Source organism: Ambystoma mexicanum, chromosome 5p (assembly GCF_040938575.1).
Source record: "Ambystoma mexicanum isolate Mex_15411 chromosome 5p, UKY_AmexF1_1, whole genome shotgun sequence".
NCBI classification, from domain to species: domain Eukaryota; kingdom Metazoa; phylum Chordata; class Amphibia; order Caudata; family Ambystomatidae; genus Ambystoma; species Ambystoma mexicanum.
This window is the reverse complement of record NC_090930.1, coordinates 658,679,020-658,692,714: the sequence shown is the minus strand read 5'-3', so window position 1 is coordinate 658,692,714 and position 13,695 is coordinate 658,679,020. Positions and strand designations below refer to the sequence as shown.

Sequence of the window (13,695 nt, the reverse complement as noted above, 5' to 3'; positions counted from 1 at the left end):
GGAGGATCACGGCAGCTGCATGGCAATTAGCCCAGCCCCCCCCCGAATCCTCAATGTGATGGTGGGACACTATCGTTGTAGGTGCACTCTTCCAGTAGACGAGGCCACCTGAAGCACAGTCAGCGAGTAGGAAAGTGCTGGGCTATTAAGATGATTCTTAGAGCAGCCCTGTGCTAGTCCGAGAGGGGCACAGAACCCCACAACCACACGGCCGTGTCCGTATGGCTGTGGAAAGGACTGGCGACTGTATTCGCTTGGGAGGTGACTTTGTTTTTATGTTTAGACTTCTAGTGCTTTCAACTTTGGAATATTGAAGGCAGGTATGTTTGTATGCTCTTATACAATGGCAGTATTTGGCAACAGGCATAGATTATGCATGTTTGGAGGAACGCCCAAAAAGATTTATTTTGTGTTTTTTTTTAATTTTATATTAATTGTTTATTGGCTAAAACAGAATGTTCAACCTTAACAATTGAATGAACTAAAAACGAAAGAACAACCATATATACACAACATTTCATTTAAAAATTCAATTTCAAAATCCCACAAAACATTATAGTGAATCAATTAATTCTTTCACAATGTAAACATTTCTTTCATCAATGTCATTCCGTTCCAATGAATTTCAAAAACCCACTACACAAATACATAATGAACGGTTTGCACCACTCAGGCATAATCCCCCCAATATTTTGCAAGTTGAGACAATTCACTTTCCCCAGAAATTTGGCAAAAAAGGTCTGTCGCTTTTTACTGCAATACATTATCAAATGTTCAAAGATTTCAATAGAGTCTGATTCTCCACAAAATCGACAGTGTACACAGTCTGCCTTCAAGTCTTTAAAACGTTTCCAGGCTTTGCGGGTTCTATAGAGATTCCATCAAATTCTGATGAAGTCCTTTCATACAGGGGAATAGATTCCATTGCACAACTAAAAGTCCTAAAACCTTATGTACATGACTAAGATGGAACATGCTAGCTCGACTGTGAAATTCATTCATTAAAATACACCAATCGAATATCATCAAACATCTTTTTACACTATTAGGAGTAATCTTTAGAACTTCAACTGATGATCCTATTTCACACAATATTTTGTCACAAAAACTGCCAAAAATACAAACATCTTTCTCTGTTTTTAATTCCATGATTTTATTCACTTCCTCAAATATTGAATTGATATAAGGAACACAAATGTTGCAGTAAAAAGCCATCCACTTCCATCTGACCATCGACTTACTACCACAAATGCCAAGGTCATATAGTATTCCAGACTGCATTCGGTATACCCAAATACCTCTCTAGAGCCTACTTTCCATTTGTTGTAATGTTGGGAGAATCCATGTAGGGTGTACCTCAAATCCATATGTTAGCTTTGGGATCACTGTTGAAGTGTAATATTTAACTAAAGGGACCAAAGATAATTTACAGAATTATTTTGTATGTATTTCATTTTCCTGATCTTCTGATCTGTTAGATGGGTTCAATAGCTTAACATTCTGTCTCTGTTCAAGGTTCCATTGAAATAAAATCCTAAATAGATTAAATTTGTGACCTTCTCCAATTTAACTCCCCTCAGAAACCAATTTTTCGGAGCTGTGCACTTCTTTGAAGTGAAGGTCAAAACCTTAGTTTCCTCTGCATTTATCCGTAGATAGTTATTATTAGCGCACCCCTCAAAAGCAGTTATTACTCTTTGCAAACCAACCACAGAGGTATCACACAAGAGAAAATCATCAGCGTATGCTGTCCTGACAACACTCAAGGACACAATTTTGGGAGGTGCAAAAGCGGAACTACCAATGTCTTCCCCCATGTCCAAGACGTAGAAGTTGAAAAGGCAAAGGGCTAAAATACAGCCCTGTCTTGGACCACTGTCGACTATAATTGCCTTAGTCATAACCCCCGCCTTGTTGAGGCTAACCAGAATCGTTGTTGAGTCATGCAATTTGATTATCAATTTTAAAAGGACCTGTGCAATGCCCAAGTTATTTAATTTCCACCAAAGTCGATTCCTACTGACCAGGTCGAATGCTGCACCCAAATCTATTGATGCAACATGAATGGTTTCACACCGACCGGCCCTAACTGGACCATGAAGACATTTAAGGATGAAGCCATTTATTGTTGTTCTGAGACTTTTTCTAAATCCTGTCAGCCATTGTTTTAGTCTCCCCACTTCCTTTGCCCAAATTTCGAGATGTTTCAACAAAATTTCACCAAAGATTTTACTATCCGTATCAATGATTGAAATAGGGCGATCATTCTAAGAGTCACATCAAGGACCACTCTTACAGATCGGAATTACGTAAGACGTGCTCCAAGAATAGTATCGATAGAATACCAGACCAAGTGTTGGGATTTTCCTTAAGGACCTTGTTAAATAATGTATTGGGACCTGGTGCTTTTGATTGACTAGCTCTTGTAATAACATTGGTCATAATTTGAGGTGAAAAATCAACCCAGCTGTAGCATTCTGTTGTGGTTGCTGCTGGATTAACAGGGGGGGCAGAAGCCTGGTCCCCAGAGTAATGTGCTTGAAAGTGAGTACCCCATTGTGATTCCGATACTGCGTTCATCTGTGCTCCCTGTTTTAAATGGTTACATGCATTCACCAAGTTCCAAAATGGGATTTCGCACTGACATGTCTGTTCATGTTGTGTCCTCCACGTCCGTGCATTCGTATGTTATTCAGACTAGAGGAAACAACATGTGTGAGGTTATCCACAGGAAACAGACCAAGTTTCATCTCAAGACTGATGTGTTGCATCATTAGGTTTATATGAGCGTTACATCTTTTAATAGTGCCAATGTTCATGCAGGTCTGTGCCTCTCAAATTAGATGTTGTCTCCTTGGCGTATAAAGGATCCGGTCGGTCCAGCATTATTTCTAGATAAAGAGCTGAGGAAACTATGGTCAATTAAATGATTATTTGGCACATTCAATTTACTACATTTATCGAAGAGAGTTTTGTCCATAAATATGTAATCTAATGTAGAGAGACAATTTCCTCTATCCCAGGTAATGTTTACCTGGAAGGTACACTCTAACAGATCTGTTTAATTTTTAAAGGCCCAGTGTGCACACACAATTCATCAATTTTTGATATTGTTTCCCAATTGTTCGTCCATTAATGCAAGCAATTTCTCTGTATTTCACAACTCAATCTGCAGACACTTAGAGTTGAGATCCCCTAAAATAAGAACATGACCATTACTGTTCTGAGTTAAACAGGTTTCAACACAGTTTACAATTTCCCTGAACATTTTATACAATACAGAGACAATCTCATGCCAATAAACATTGATTAATAAGGTGCTAATGTCTCCTCCACCCACTTGGATAACCAATTCCACTGCCAAATTGCCCCTAATAGATTTCAGGTTTTTCACTTTTGTAATACAGCTACCCATCTAAGAAATTGTCATAACACCTAACCTGTTTTTTAGGCGATTAGAAACAAGTTTGATATCCTTCCAGGCTAGGGGTGGGGGGTAATCCAATGTTTTTGGGTACACACAATGGGGGTCATTACGACCCTGGTGCTAAGGGGTTAACGGCGCCGTAAAAGGCTGTGGCGCCATTAACCCCTTTGCGCCTAATTACGAGTTCTCTTTGCGGGACCCGACCTAACGGCTGGTCTAGACCAGCCGTTAAAGAAGGGACCGGCAAAGGGACTTTCGAGGTAAGTACAGTACCGCAATTTGCGGTACCGTACTTACCACCTACTCCATTCCCATTATGCCCTATGGGGCGAAAATGGGAATGGGGAAGGGCCATGGTGAAATGGGGAAGTACCGCCCCGACAACCTTGGAATGTGGTGGTACTTCCCCATTTCACCATGGCAGACTTGTTACAATACCGGCACCAACCATGGTGCTAATAGTGCCATGGTTTAGCGCCGGTGTTGTAATGAGGGCCAATATCATGCAATTGCACATATCCATTTAATTTTAGGTTATTACATAAAGCACTATGACCACTAGAATTCCATGTCAACATTTTTTACAAAAGGGAATCTGCTAGACTTTTCTTATCATAGGGTTTGAGTGACACAAAGGTGCAGAGAGAGTCCCTGCCAACAAGGACCAGTCCTGCTCCATCACTCTGCCCCCTGAAGATGGATCGATTAATCTTACAGAATGATTGGCCGGTTCCCAATTCTGAACCGAAATCTTAATTTCCCAACCAGTATTAAATGGTTTCATGCTCATGGGGTCTCTACTGGGCTCTTTCTTTGTTTCCCATACCTCTATGACCTCAAAACCCAGACTTCTGAGACTCAACATTTCTCTTCTAATTGCTTCGGCGACCAAATTGGAGCCCACATGAATAATTCATGAATTAGTGCAGGGCTGATCAAAACATTCAACTCGATCAATGTCCCTAAACTTATTGTGTAAAGATTAGGCAGTTTTGAAAACAACAATAACAGTGCTGATCTGTTCAAAACAATTGAAGTGTAGCCCTTGAAAGAGCTCTCTATAGAAAATGTGTGGGACAAGGCAACTGGTACTATTCTATTTTCTTCTAAAATCGGTCCTTTCAAACTCTCCACTATTTGATCAAAGGATTGTGAATTATTAACTATCTCATTTGCATCTTTACCACAAGCACCCCTTAAAACACTGTATACTTTGGATTTCCCTGATGAATCAGGGAATCGGGTCGTGGGGGCCTGAACAGATGAGTGAGCCCTCAATTTATCATAACTAGAGAAGTCTTTAGTACCTAGAACACTTAGGACACTAGAATATTCTGTTGTTGCTGAAGGTGCCATACAAGTTAAAATCGAGTTTCTAACTCCTGCTTCCTTTTGAGGGCGTGGTTGAGCTCTAAACTGCCAACCTGTTACCACATGCCTGTAATGCCGACCGTAACCCTCAGGGTTATCTCCCCAGCCCAAATCAGTTATTGACTGTTGGACAGAAGGAGATTCACGGGAAAACAAACTGTCCTTTGGTTGATTCACCACATTACGGCAGAAGTTATGAACCTCTGTGAACCCTGTGTGCAGTGGCGCTTGCTTAAATTAAACATTATTAGGGTAGGACCACCCTGAGTACCAACGTTTGCATGTCAGATTTTACCATACGAACATTAATTGGTGGAATCTGTGGCATCTTGCTGGAGATGTTGGAAACATATTCAATTCAGAGGTGATTCCAGCTCCTATTACCGTTGGATCTTTGGTTTGCAAAGAAACCGTTATGCAACTTTCCCTGTCTGTTGCAGAGGTTCCCATTGAGTAGATATAGATGAAATTGAAATCGGGATCAACCCACCTGATTGAGCAATCAAGATCTTTCGAGGTTTTCAAGTAAAATCCGGTTCAGAACCATCCCCATCATCAGAAAAGCTGTCCACAATAATCTCCAACAGTGATTTAGCAAATTACAGTGGTGGTTTTAATAAAGCCTGCTCCAAGGACTGTTTCCCCATACATTGTTTCATGTTGTCCACTGTATCTTTAATTGAGAGGTTACATAGAAACTTCCTCGAGGAACATTTGTTCCTTTGGGGTGCTTTTAAATTCTTTGATTTTTTTAAAATTGCACCTTAGTAAGTCTTGTTGTTGGCGTATTAGTCTTTTTTCCCTCAACATCTTTTTCTGGTAGTTTAGGGACCGGCCGAGAGGTAATGGAAGGAGGGGTATCAAACTATTTGGAGAGAATACTAACCCCATCCTTGATGACCCGCTGGTCTTTACTCTTCACTTCGGGTCTTACAGTCATGATTGAACCAGAAACACCTGATGCAGATTTGAACTTTGAAGCTGAGGCGTTACTGAAATTAGGTGTGTTGACCTCTATGTTACTATCGGGCATTAACTCCCCGAATTCTGCGGCATTTGTACCGCTTTAGAAAGGTCGGATATGCCCTGTCTTTCAGAAGGTTTTGGAATACAAAGGGTACGTAATTCAGCTTCATTTATCGAAGATTCTAATTTTCTCTGGGTTAAAACCAAGTTAATAGTGTGCATTTGAACCTCGGCTTTTATACCTTCAAATAGAGAAACAAATGAAGAAAGTACCTAATTTAAAGCGATCAATGCTTTTGCCGAACTGACCTCACTTTCTGAGTTAGTCTGGGCTATTGCATTAGCATGTTTAAATGGGGAAGAGAAAGAAATGTTATTAGGTTTTTTCCCCTTTGGATGGGGAGTAGAAGCCTAGGAAGAGATCGAAAAGTTACTCTCGCTCTCATCTGCCTCTGAGTCGGAATAAATGTTTGGAGAATGAACATTATCATGGACCGAGGTAGTCTCCCCCCATTGATCCAATAACTCCTCAGTTGCAGAATCTATCATTAGTGAACTGTGCACTTCCTCTTTTATGCCCGTTCCCTGAACTTCACAAGTGTGACTCGGTGGGGAGTTGTCGGCTGAGCGACGAACATTGGAGGTTATAGTCAGGGTGTGGGTTATCTATTTCAACCCTTCCGCCTGGTGAAGCTGGTAAAGTCAAATCTCTTTCCATCTCAAACATTTCCTCTGCAATAGATTTGTCCGTATGTTTTGCCAAACTAAGAAGAGCATACACATTTGAGTAGTGAGACCAAAATACACTTACTGCAGTCAGCATCAGCGGTAGCACAACAGAACTGCAGAACTGTTCCTCTCAGCTCCTAGACTTAGCTCCTGACTTTGGGGGTGCTTTTGTGCCGAACAGGAGTCTTTATGCACAGCAGGAGTGGTTGGTTGCACGTCGAGCACCCGCTGCTCCCAGATGTGAAAAGTGGATGACTGATGTAGTCAGCAGGTGAATCAATGGAATAGCCAGACTCACACAGTGGATAACGCACAGAGACCTCTGTAGAACTGCTCCTCTCAGCTCCTAGACTTACCTCCTGACTTTACCAGTTGTGCTTATATGTTTTAGATTTTCCCCCTATAGCACACTTTTCATTTTAAAATGCATTGGCTATACCAAATCTGCCTTATATCTCAAGGTGACAGGCATATATATTAAAGGTCTTCCTAACAGAACTTTATTGGATATGCATATCTTTCAATGAGAACATTTCTTTTCATGTATTGATGGTTTTGAACACATTGGGCCTCATTACGAGTCTGGAGGTAGCCATGGTGCTATTAGCACCATGGGTGCCTCCATACCGGGCTCCAATACCGGGTTCCTGCAATGAGGAATTACCGGGTCATTCCGACATTGGAGTACCCGGTAATTCCTCCTTGCAAGAACCCATCCCCATTTGAGCCGCCATAGGGCTCAATGGGAATGGGGAGGGAGCTAATAACGGCGCTGTTAATAACGGCCCGTTATTAGCTCCCTCTTCCCCTCGTGGGACTCGCTAAGGATGCCTGGTTTTACCCAGCATCCTTAGCGGGTCCCGCAAAGGGAACCTCATAATCGGCACTCCTGTAATGAAGGGTGCCGGTCCCGTACCCGCACCCTTCATTATGGGAGCGCCAGGGTTATAATGAGGCCCATTGTAATATTGTATTAGTACCAATGTGCACCCAGTACCTAGAATGTTTTCATAGGTACTTCTTCCTACCGGATTTAGTTTATAAATCAAAGTTACTTACCGGTTTCATTTTATGCATTCAGAAAATCCCTATACACTTTAAAAATAATATATATCTATATATATAAAATAGAAAAGTTGTGTGTGGGTTTGTGGCACAAAGCATTGTTCCTTATACAATTCCACACCGTTTCACCAATCTGCACCAAATTTAGCATGGTTACCTGTTAGGACCCTCCAGACATTAATGGCTACATGACATATGGACACCCCACCCCTTTCCCGGGATTTCAGCAAAAGTCCAAATTTGTTTGTGGCTTTGTGGCTTAGCGAAACATTGCTCCTTATACAATTCTATGCTGTTTCACCAATATGCACCAAATTTTGCATAGATAACTTTTAGGACCATCTGGACATTACTGGCTACATGGCATTTGGACACCCAAAAATTGGAAATGGAATTCATCAAAAGTTAAAAAGCTAAAATGTGTTTGCGAGTTTGTGGCCTGCCGACGAAGCCCTAGACCATGTTCACCGGGATAAGAAACAAAAAATGTATGAGAGGCAAATGGACCTGAGAGCTGAAGGTAAAGGTAGGAAGCATTCCAGAAGTATCCAAATGTTTGCTGGATCAGGCGAAATTACTTTTCCAGAGGATTTTTGCAAGATGGAGCCTGCTGACGAATCCAAAAACCATGTTCACCGGGAAGGGAAACATTTACTGCCTGATTCATGGAATTTTTGCGCTGAAAATCAGGGATTTGTGCGCCATTCTGCACGCAATCCCCATTTGTTAAACAGTATTTGCAGGCAGAAAGGCGCACATATCACCGAATTTCTGCGCAAATAATTCCATGAATCAGCCAGTAAATGTTGTTTCTAAACAAGCTTTACAATGCTGTAAACCATGTTCACCGGGAGGGGAGGGAAACAAAAATGTTAGCTGCATCAGGTGAAATTTCTTTTCCAGAGGATTTTTGCGAGATGGTGCCTGTCGACAAAGACGTAAACCATGTTCACCGGGAAGGGAAAGAAAAAATGTTATTTCTTAACCGGTCTCGACATGAGGAATAAAACACGTAATCCCGTAGGCCCTAGGATGCACGATTTCTGAGATATTTAAAACACAATGCACTGTAATGAACTGCACCCCGCCAGTGTAAGGCGGAACAGTGACCTACAGGATCATTCATTTTCAACAATTAATCAGAGTGTTATCATGTCTGTCTACAGAACCCGTTCAGAGAATGGGTACTTTTGCTAGTATGTTATAAAATCAAATAGTGTGAAAAAAAGATTAAAGCTTTTGGAGAAAATGTAGATGCTACCTAATGGCATAGGGGAGGTGGCATCAGAGACGGATTCACAAAATTATTGGTGGGGCCAGATCATATCGTCAGTTTTCTAATGTAACATAACACTAATTGGTTGTGTATTTAGAATGGCAAGGAGTGCCTTCATTGAAAACACAATTAAGGTTTGTGCATTTATGTATGTGGGTTACTATAGTGCAAACCTAGCAGGAAAGCATTAGAGCACTTTACAATTAAAAACATGACGGGGTTCATATTAGAAAAGTTCTAAACATGAACAATTTGCAGATTGGCCTATCAAAAACCATGAAACTTTCCAGGTATATTTAGGAAACTGGAAACATGTAATGTGCAGAATTTCTGGGTATCTGATTCATGTTTTTCATGGCACATTAAGCAACATTAAATGCTCTAAGAAACGTGTTTGACGAGGCTAATTTGGAGGTTGAGCCACCAAAAACCATGGACCTTTCCAGTTATATTTTAGAAGCCGGAAACATGTAATGTGCAGAATTTCTGGGTATCTGATTCATGTCTTGGCACAATTTGGTACAATAAGCAACATTAAGTGCTCTAAGAAACTTGCTTAATGTGGCTAATTTGAAGGTTGGACCACCAAAAACAATGGCACTTTCCAGCTATGTTTAGGAAGTAGGTAACATGTAAAGTGCAGAGTTTCTGGGTAATAGTTTATGTTCTTGCACAATTTGGCACAATAAGCAACATGAAGCGCTTTTCTCATTAAACGCTTTAGAATGTCCCCAGACTGATCTCTTTTCTATTTGCTGTTTTTATATTGGATACTCTGGGACCTTCATTTTCCACTGCACCATGCCCATGCTCTTCTTTTTATATGGGGAGATCCAGGTGACCCCGCTTTTCCTCCTGTAACATGGGATTGACCTGCAGTAAACCCCTGTCCCACTGCAAATCTCTCCTGCTAAATGGAGGGATACCCATGTAAGCCCCCACATCCATGGTGGCAAGTGTGCTAACCTGCTATGTCCCTCCTCTGCCACAATACTGTCAACACTTATCAGCACAACTTTATTTTGTATATTTCACCAATTATACTGGCGTCACCCCATGTGCTCATTGGTGCTCATTGGTGTACATAAAAACAAAGTTAGGCTAGGCTAGCCAAATTTATTCCATGTGCTGTACAGCAGACACGTGTTTCGACCACTTGGTCGTTCTCAAGGCCTATTGCTGAATTGTGTGAATCCGTCACCTGGAGGACCAACTGGTCCTAATATTGGCAAATCAGTATCTCAATCAATTAGGTTTAATATGAATCCTAGGTCGCCAATTACAGTGTGTCACCTCATCTGAGTTTTAGATGTGTCTAGTAGGTTAATGTGGCACACTGGCTCTTAAATTTGTATCAGACGTAGTTAAATCTATATTATTCAATAATACCTGAAATAGGTGATTCTTAATGACAGGGATCAATCCCTAGAGTGATCCTCGCACCCACGATGTGAGGTATTATTGAACAATGTAGATTTTACTATGTCTGATTTGTATTTAAATAAATTTGGCTAGCTTAGCCTAACTTTGTTTTTGTATATCTCATGTATTCACCTAAATGTATATCTCAGATATTAATCTCATATAGAAATAATTTGTTGAATTTATTGTATCCGGAGCGCGAGTTACCTCCCCAAATCTCATTCAATTAATTAAATAACCAAACCACATGGGCAGGTTGCCAAAATTGAGGTACAGTTTGAGGAAAGCTGGAGCCCAGTAAATGCCTCACTGGAGTTAATTAAATAACCAAACCACATGGGCAGGTTGCCAAACTTGAGGTAAAGTTTGCAGAAAGCTGAAGCCCAGTAAATGCCTCAATGGAGTTAATTAAATAAGCAAACCACATGGACAGGTTGCCAAACTTGAGGTAAAGTTTGATGAAAGCTGAAGCCCAGTGAATGCCTCATTGGAATTCATTCAATAACCAAACCACATGGGCAGGTTGCCAAACTTGAGATAACGTGTGATGAAAGCTGAAGCCCAGTAAATGCCTCATCACAGATAATTAAATAACCAAACCACATGGGCTGGTTGCCAAACTTCAGGTAAAGTTGGATGAAAGCTGAAGCCCAGTAAATGACTCACTGGAGTTAATTAAATAACCAAACCACATGGGAAGGTTGCCAAACTTGAGGTAAAGTTTGATGAAAGCTGAAGCTCAGTAAATGCTACAACTGGAGTTAATTAAATAACCAAACCACATGGCATGTTGCCAAACTTGAGGCAAAGTTGGATGAAAGCTGAAGCCCAGTAAATGACTCACTGGAGTTAATTAAATAACCAAACCACATGGGAAGGTTGCCAAACTTGAGGTAAAGTTTGATGAAAGCTGAAGCTCAGTACAATCCTCACTGGAGTTAATTAAATAACCAAACCACATGGGCAGGTTGCCAAACTTGAAGTGAGTTTGATGAAAGCCGAAGCCCATTAATTCGGTATCAGGTATTAATATCGCCACATATATGGTCGCCGTAAATAATATCGCCGCGGAAATGTCGTGGCGATATTATTTGGGTGACCATATATGTGGCGGCAGGGGCAAAAACATGGGCAGGTTGCCAAACTTGAGATAACGTGTGATGAAAGCTGAAGCCCAGTAAATGCCTCATCAGAGTTAATTAAATAACCAAACCACATGGGCTGGTTGCCAAACTTCAGGTAAAGTTGGATGAAAGCTGAAGCTCAGTAAATGCTACAACTGGAGTTAATTAAATAACCAAACCACATGGCATGTTGCCAAACTTGAGGCAAAGTTGGATGAAAGCTGAAGCCCAGTAAATGCCTCACTGGAGTTAATTAAATAACCAAACTACATGGCAGGTTGCCAAACTTGAGGTAAAGTTTGATGAAAGCTGAAGCCCAGTAAATGACTCACTGGAGTTAATTAAATAACCAAACCACATGGGAAGGTTGCCAAACTTGAGGTAAATTTTGATGAAAGCTGAAGCTCAGTACAATCCTCACTGGAGTTAATTAAATAACCAAACCACATGGGCAGGTTGCCAAACTTGAAGTGAGTTTGATGAAAGCCGAAGCCCATTAATTCGGTATCAGGTATTAATATCGCCACATATATGTTCGCCGTAAATAATATTGCTGCAAAAATGTTGTGGCGATATTATTTGGGTGACCATATATGTGGCGACAGGGGCAAAATTTTTTTTTGTTTTAAATAAATAAATAAATACATTTGGGGGTTGCGGGGGTGTCCCCCGCATGTTCCATGCAATAATGTCGCCACAAAAAACGACCATTTTTTGGCGATATTTTTGCATGCCGATATTTCTGTGCCAACATTATTACATGGAACCATTAATTCACCACTAAGGAGGAAAACGCATAAATAACCAAAAAGGCAAACGCCTCCCAAAGAAGAAAAATATTACAACAAGGTAAACTGGCCAGCGTGATGTCAGGATCAGGAAGGAAACAGACCAAGAAACTGGAAATATCCACAACGCCTCTCAGGGGTCCAATCCATAAATAGGACTACATTTCTGATATATTCCTCAAAATGAGGAAAAATGCATAAAACCAGGGGAAAGGCAAAATGCCTCTCCAGGATGCAGGGAGAAATAATTACGCCCCTCAAGGGGACAATCCCAAAAAGGGATGATATATCCGATGAAAGGCTAATGAGAATAAAGGGCCTTCCTTGGTAAACGCTCAGGGTGCGATGTCCAAATCTCAAGACATAAAAATGGCCCCTCCCTTAGCAGATTTCAGTTACGGTCTGTGCTTAAAAAAGCCATAAGGGTAGTGGGATGTAACCTGGCAGAATTTGGGTCTCACTCCTTCAGGACCGACACAGCAAAATCTGCATGGATGGGGAGGGTTTACAGGAGAAAGCGATAAAAGGGATTGAGGGATGGAAATCGGTATCAGGTAATAATATCCCCATATATATGGTCGCCGTAAATAATATCGCCGGGAAAATGTTGTGGCGATATTATTTGGGAGACCATATATATGGGGACAGGAGCAAAAATTTTTTTAAAAAAATAAAAATAAAAAAAAAAATAATAAGTTTGGGCCTTGCGGGGGGTGTCCCCTGCATGTTCCATGCAATAATGTTGCCACAAAAAACGCCCATTTTTTGGCGATATTTTTGCATGGCGAGATTTTTGTGGCGACATTATTACATGGAACCTGGAAATCCACGCTCTGCCCCTCCTCCTTCTCACCTTTTCCACCCAGGGGAACCTGAATTAAAAAATGCATGGATCGTGGGCCACTCATCCATAACAAGGGCCAGCAGATGGCTCTAGGAAACACAGGGAGGCCTGAATTTTCAGAACACAATCACTTATTGGTGGGGCAAGCCCGGCATGTGCTGGGGTGTCCTACACGACAAGCTCGCCAGCCTTCTGGGAACCAGCGCTCCACGCCCCGATTTCATGATCACCATCTTGGTGGCTATGATTTGGCCCAGTTAGGAAGAGAGCTGCTACTGACAGAATTGTGCTCCTCACCTAGAACCATTGCACATTGTTGGAACCAAATGGAGCTCATGTGGTGTGAAATCATCTCGTGCCAACACTGGCAAAGGCGCTGGGTCGTAAATTAAACAGAGCATTCTGCAATTTCTGCTCATTCTCGGGACTCAAGTTCATAAAACACGGGATCCCAATGTATAATAAAGCCCTATTTTGCAGGGACAAGGTCCACCTCTCCAGAGAAGATATGGACATCTTTACAAGGGACACATTTTGGACACGGACAGAGAGGGGCTGTTCATAGTGGTCTTATTTTGGGGTGACCTGAGGAACTGCCATGAGGCACCCCCTCAGGGTGGCGGCAGGCATCAGCCTCGAGTTGGCCCTACGTGGGAGTAGGGTCCCCGCTCACCTGATCCATT

General features: G+C 41.5%; 1 protein-coding gene across 4 annotated transcripts in view; it reads right to left on the bottom strand.

The window, feature by feature from the left end:
- The window catches only part of DRP2 (dystrophin related protein 2), a 1,496,582-nt gene that overhangs the window by 688,327 nt on the left and 794,560 nt on the right, over nucleotides 1-13,695 (bottom strand). The gene's annotated exons all lie outside the window — the stretch shown is intronic.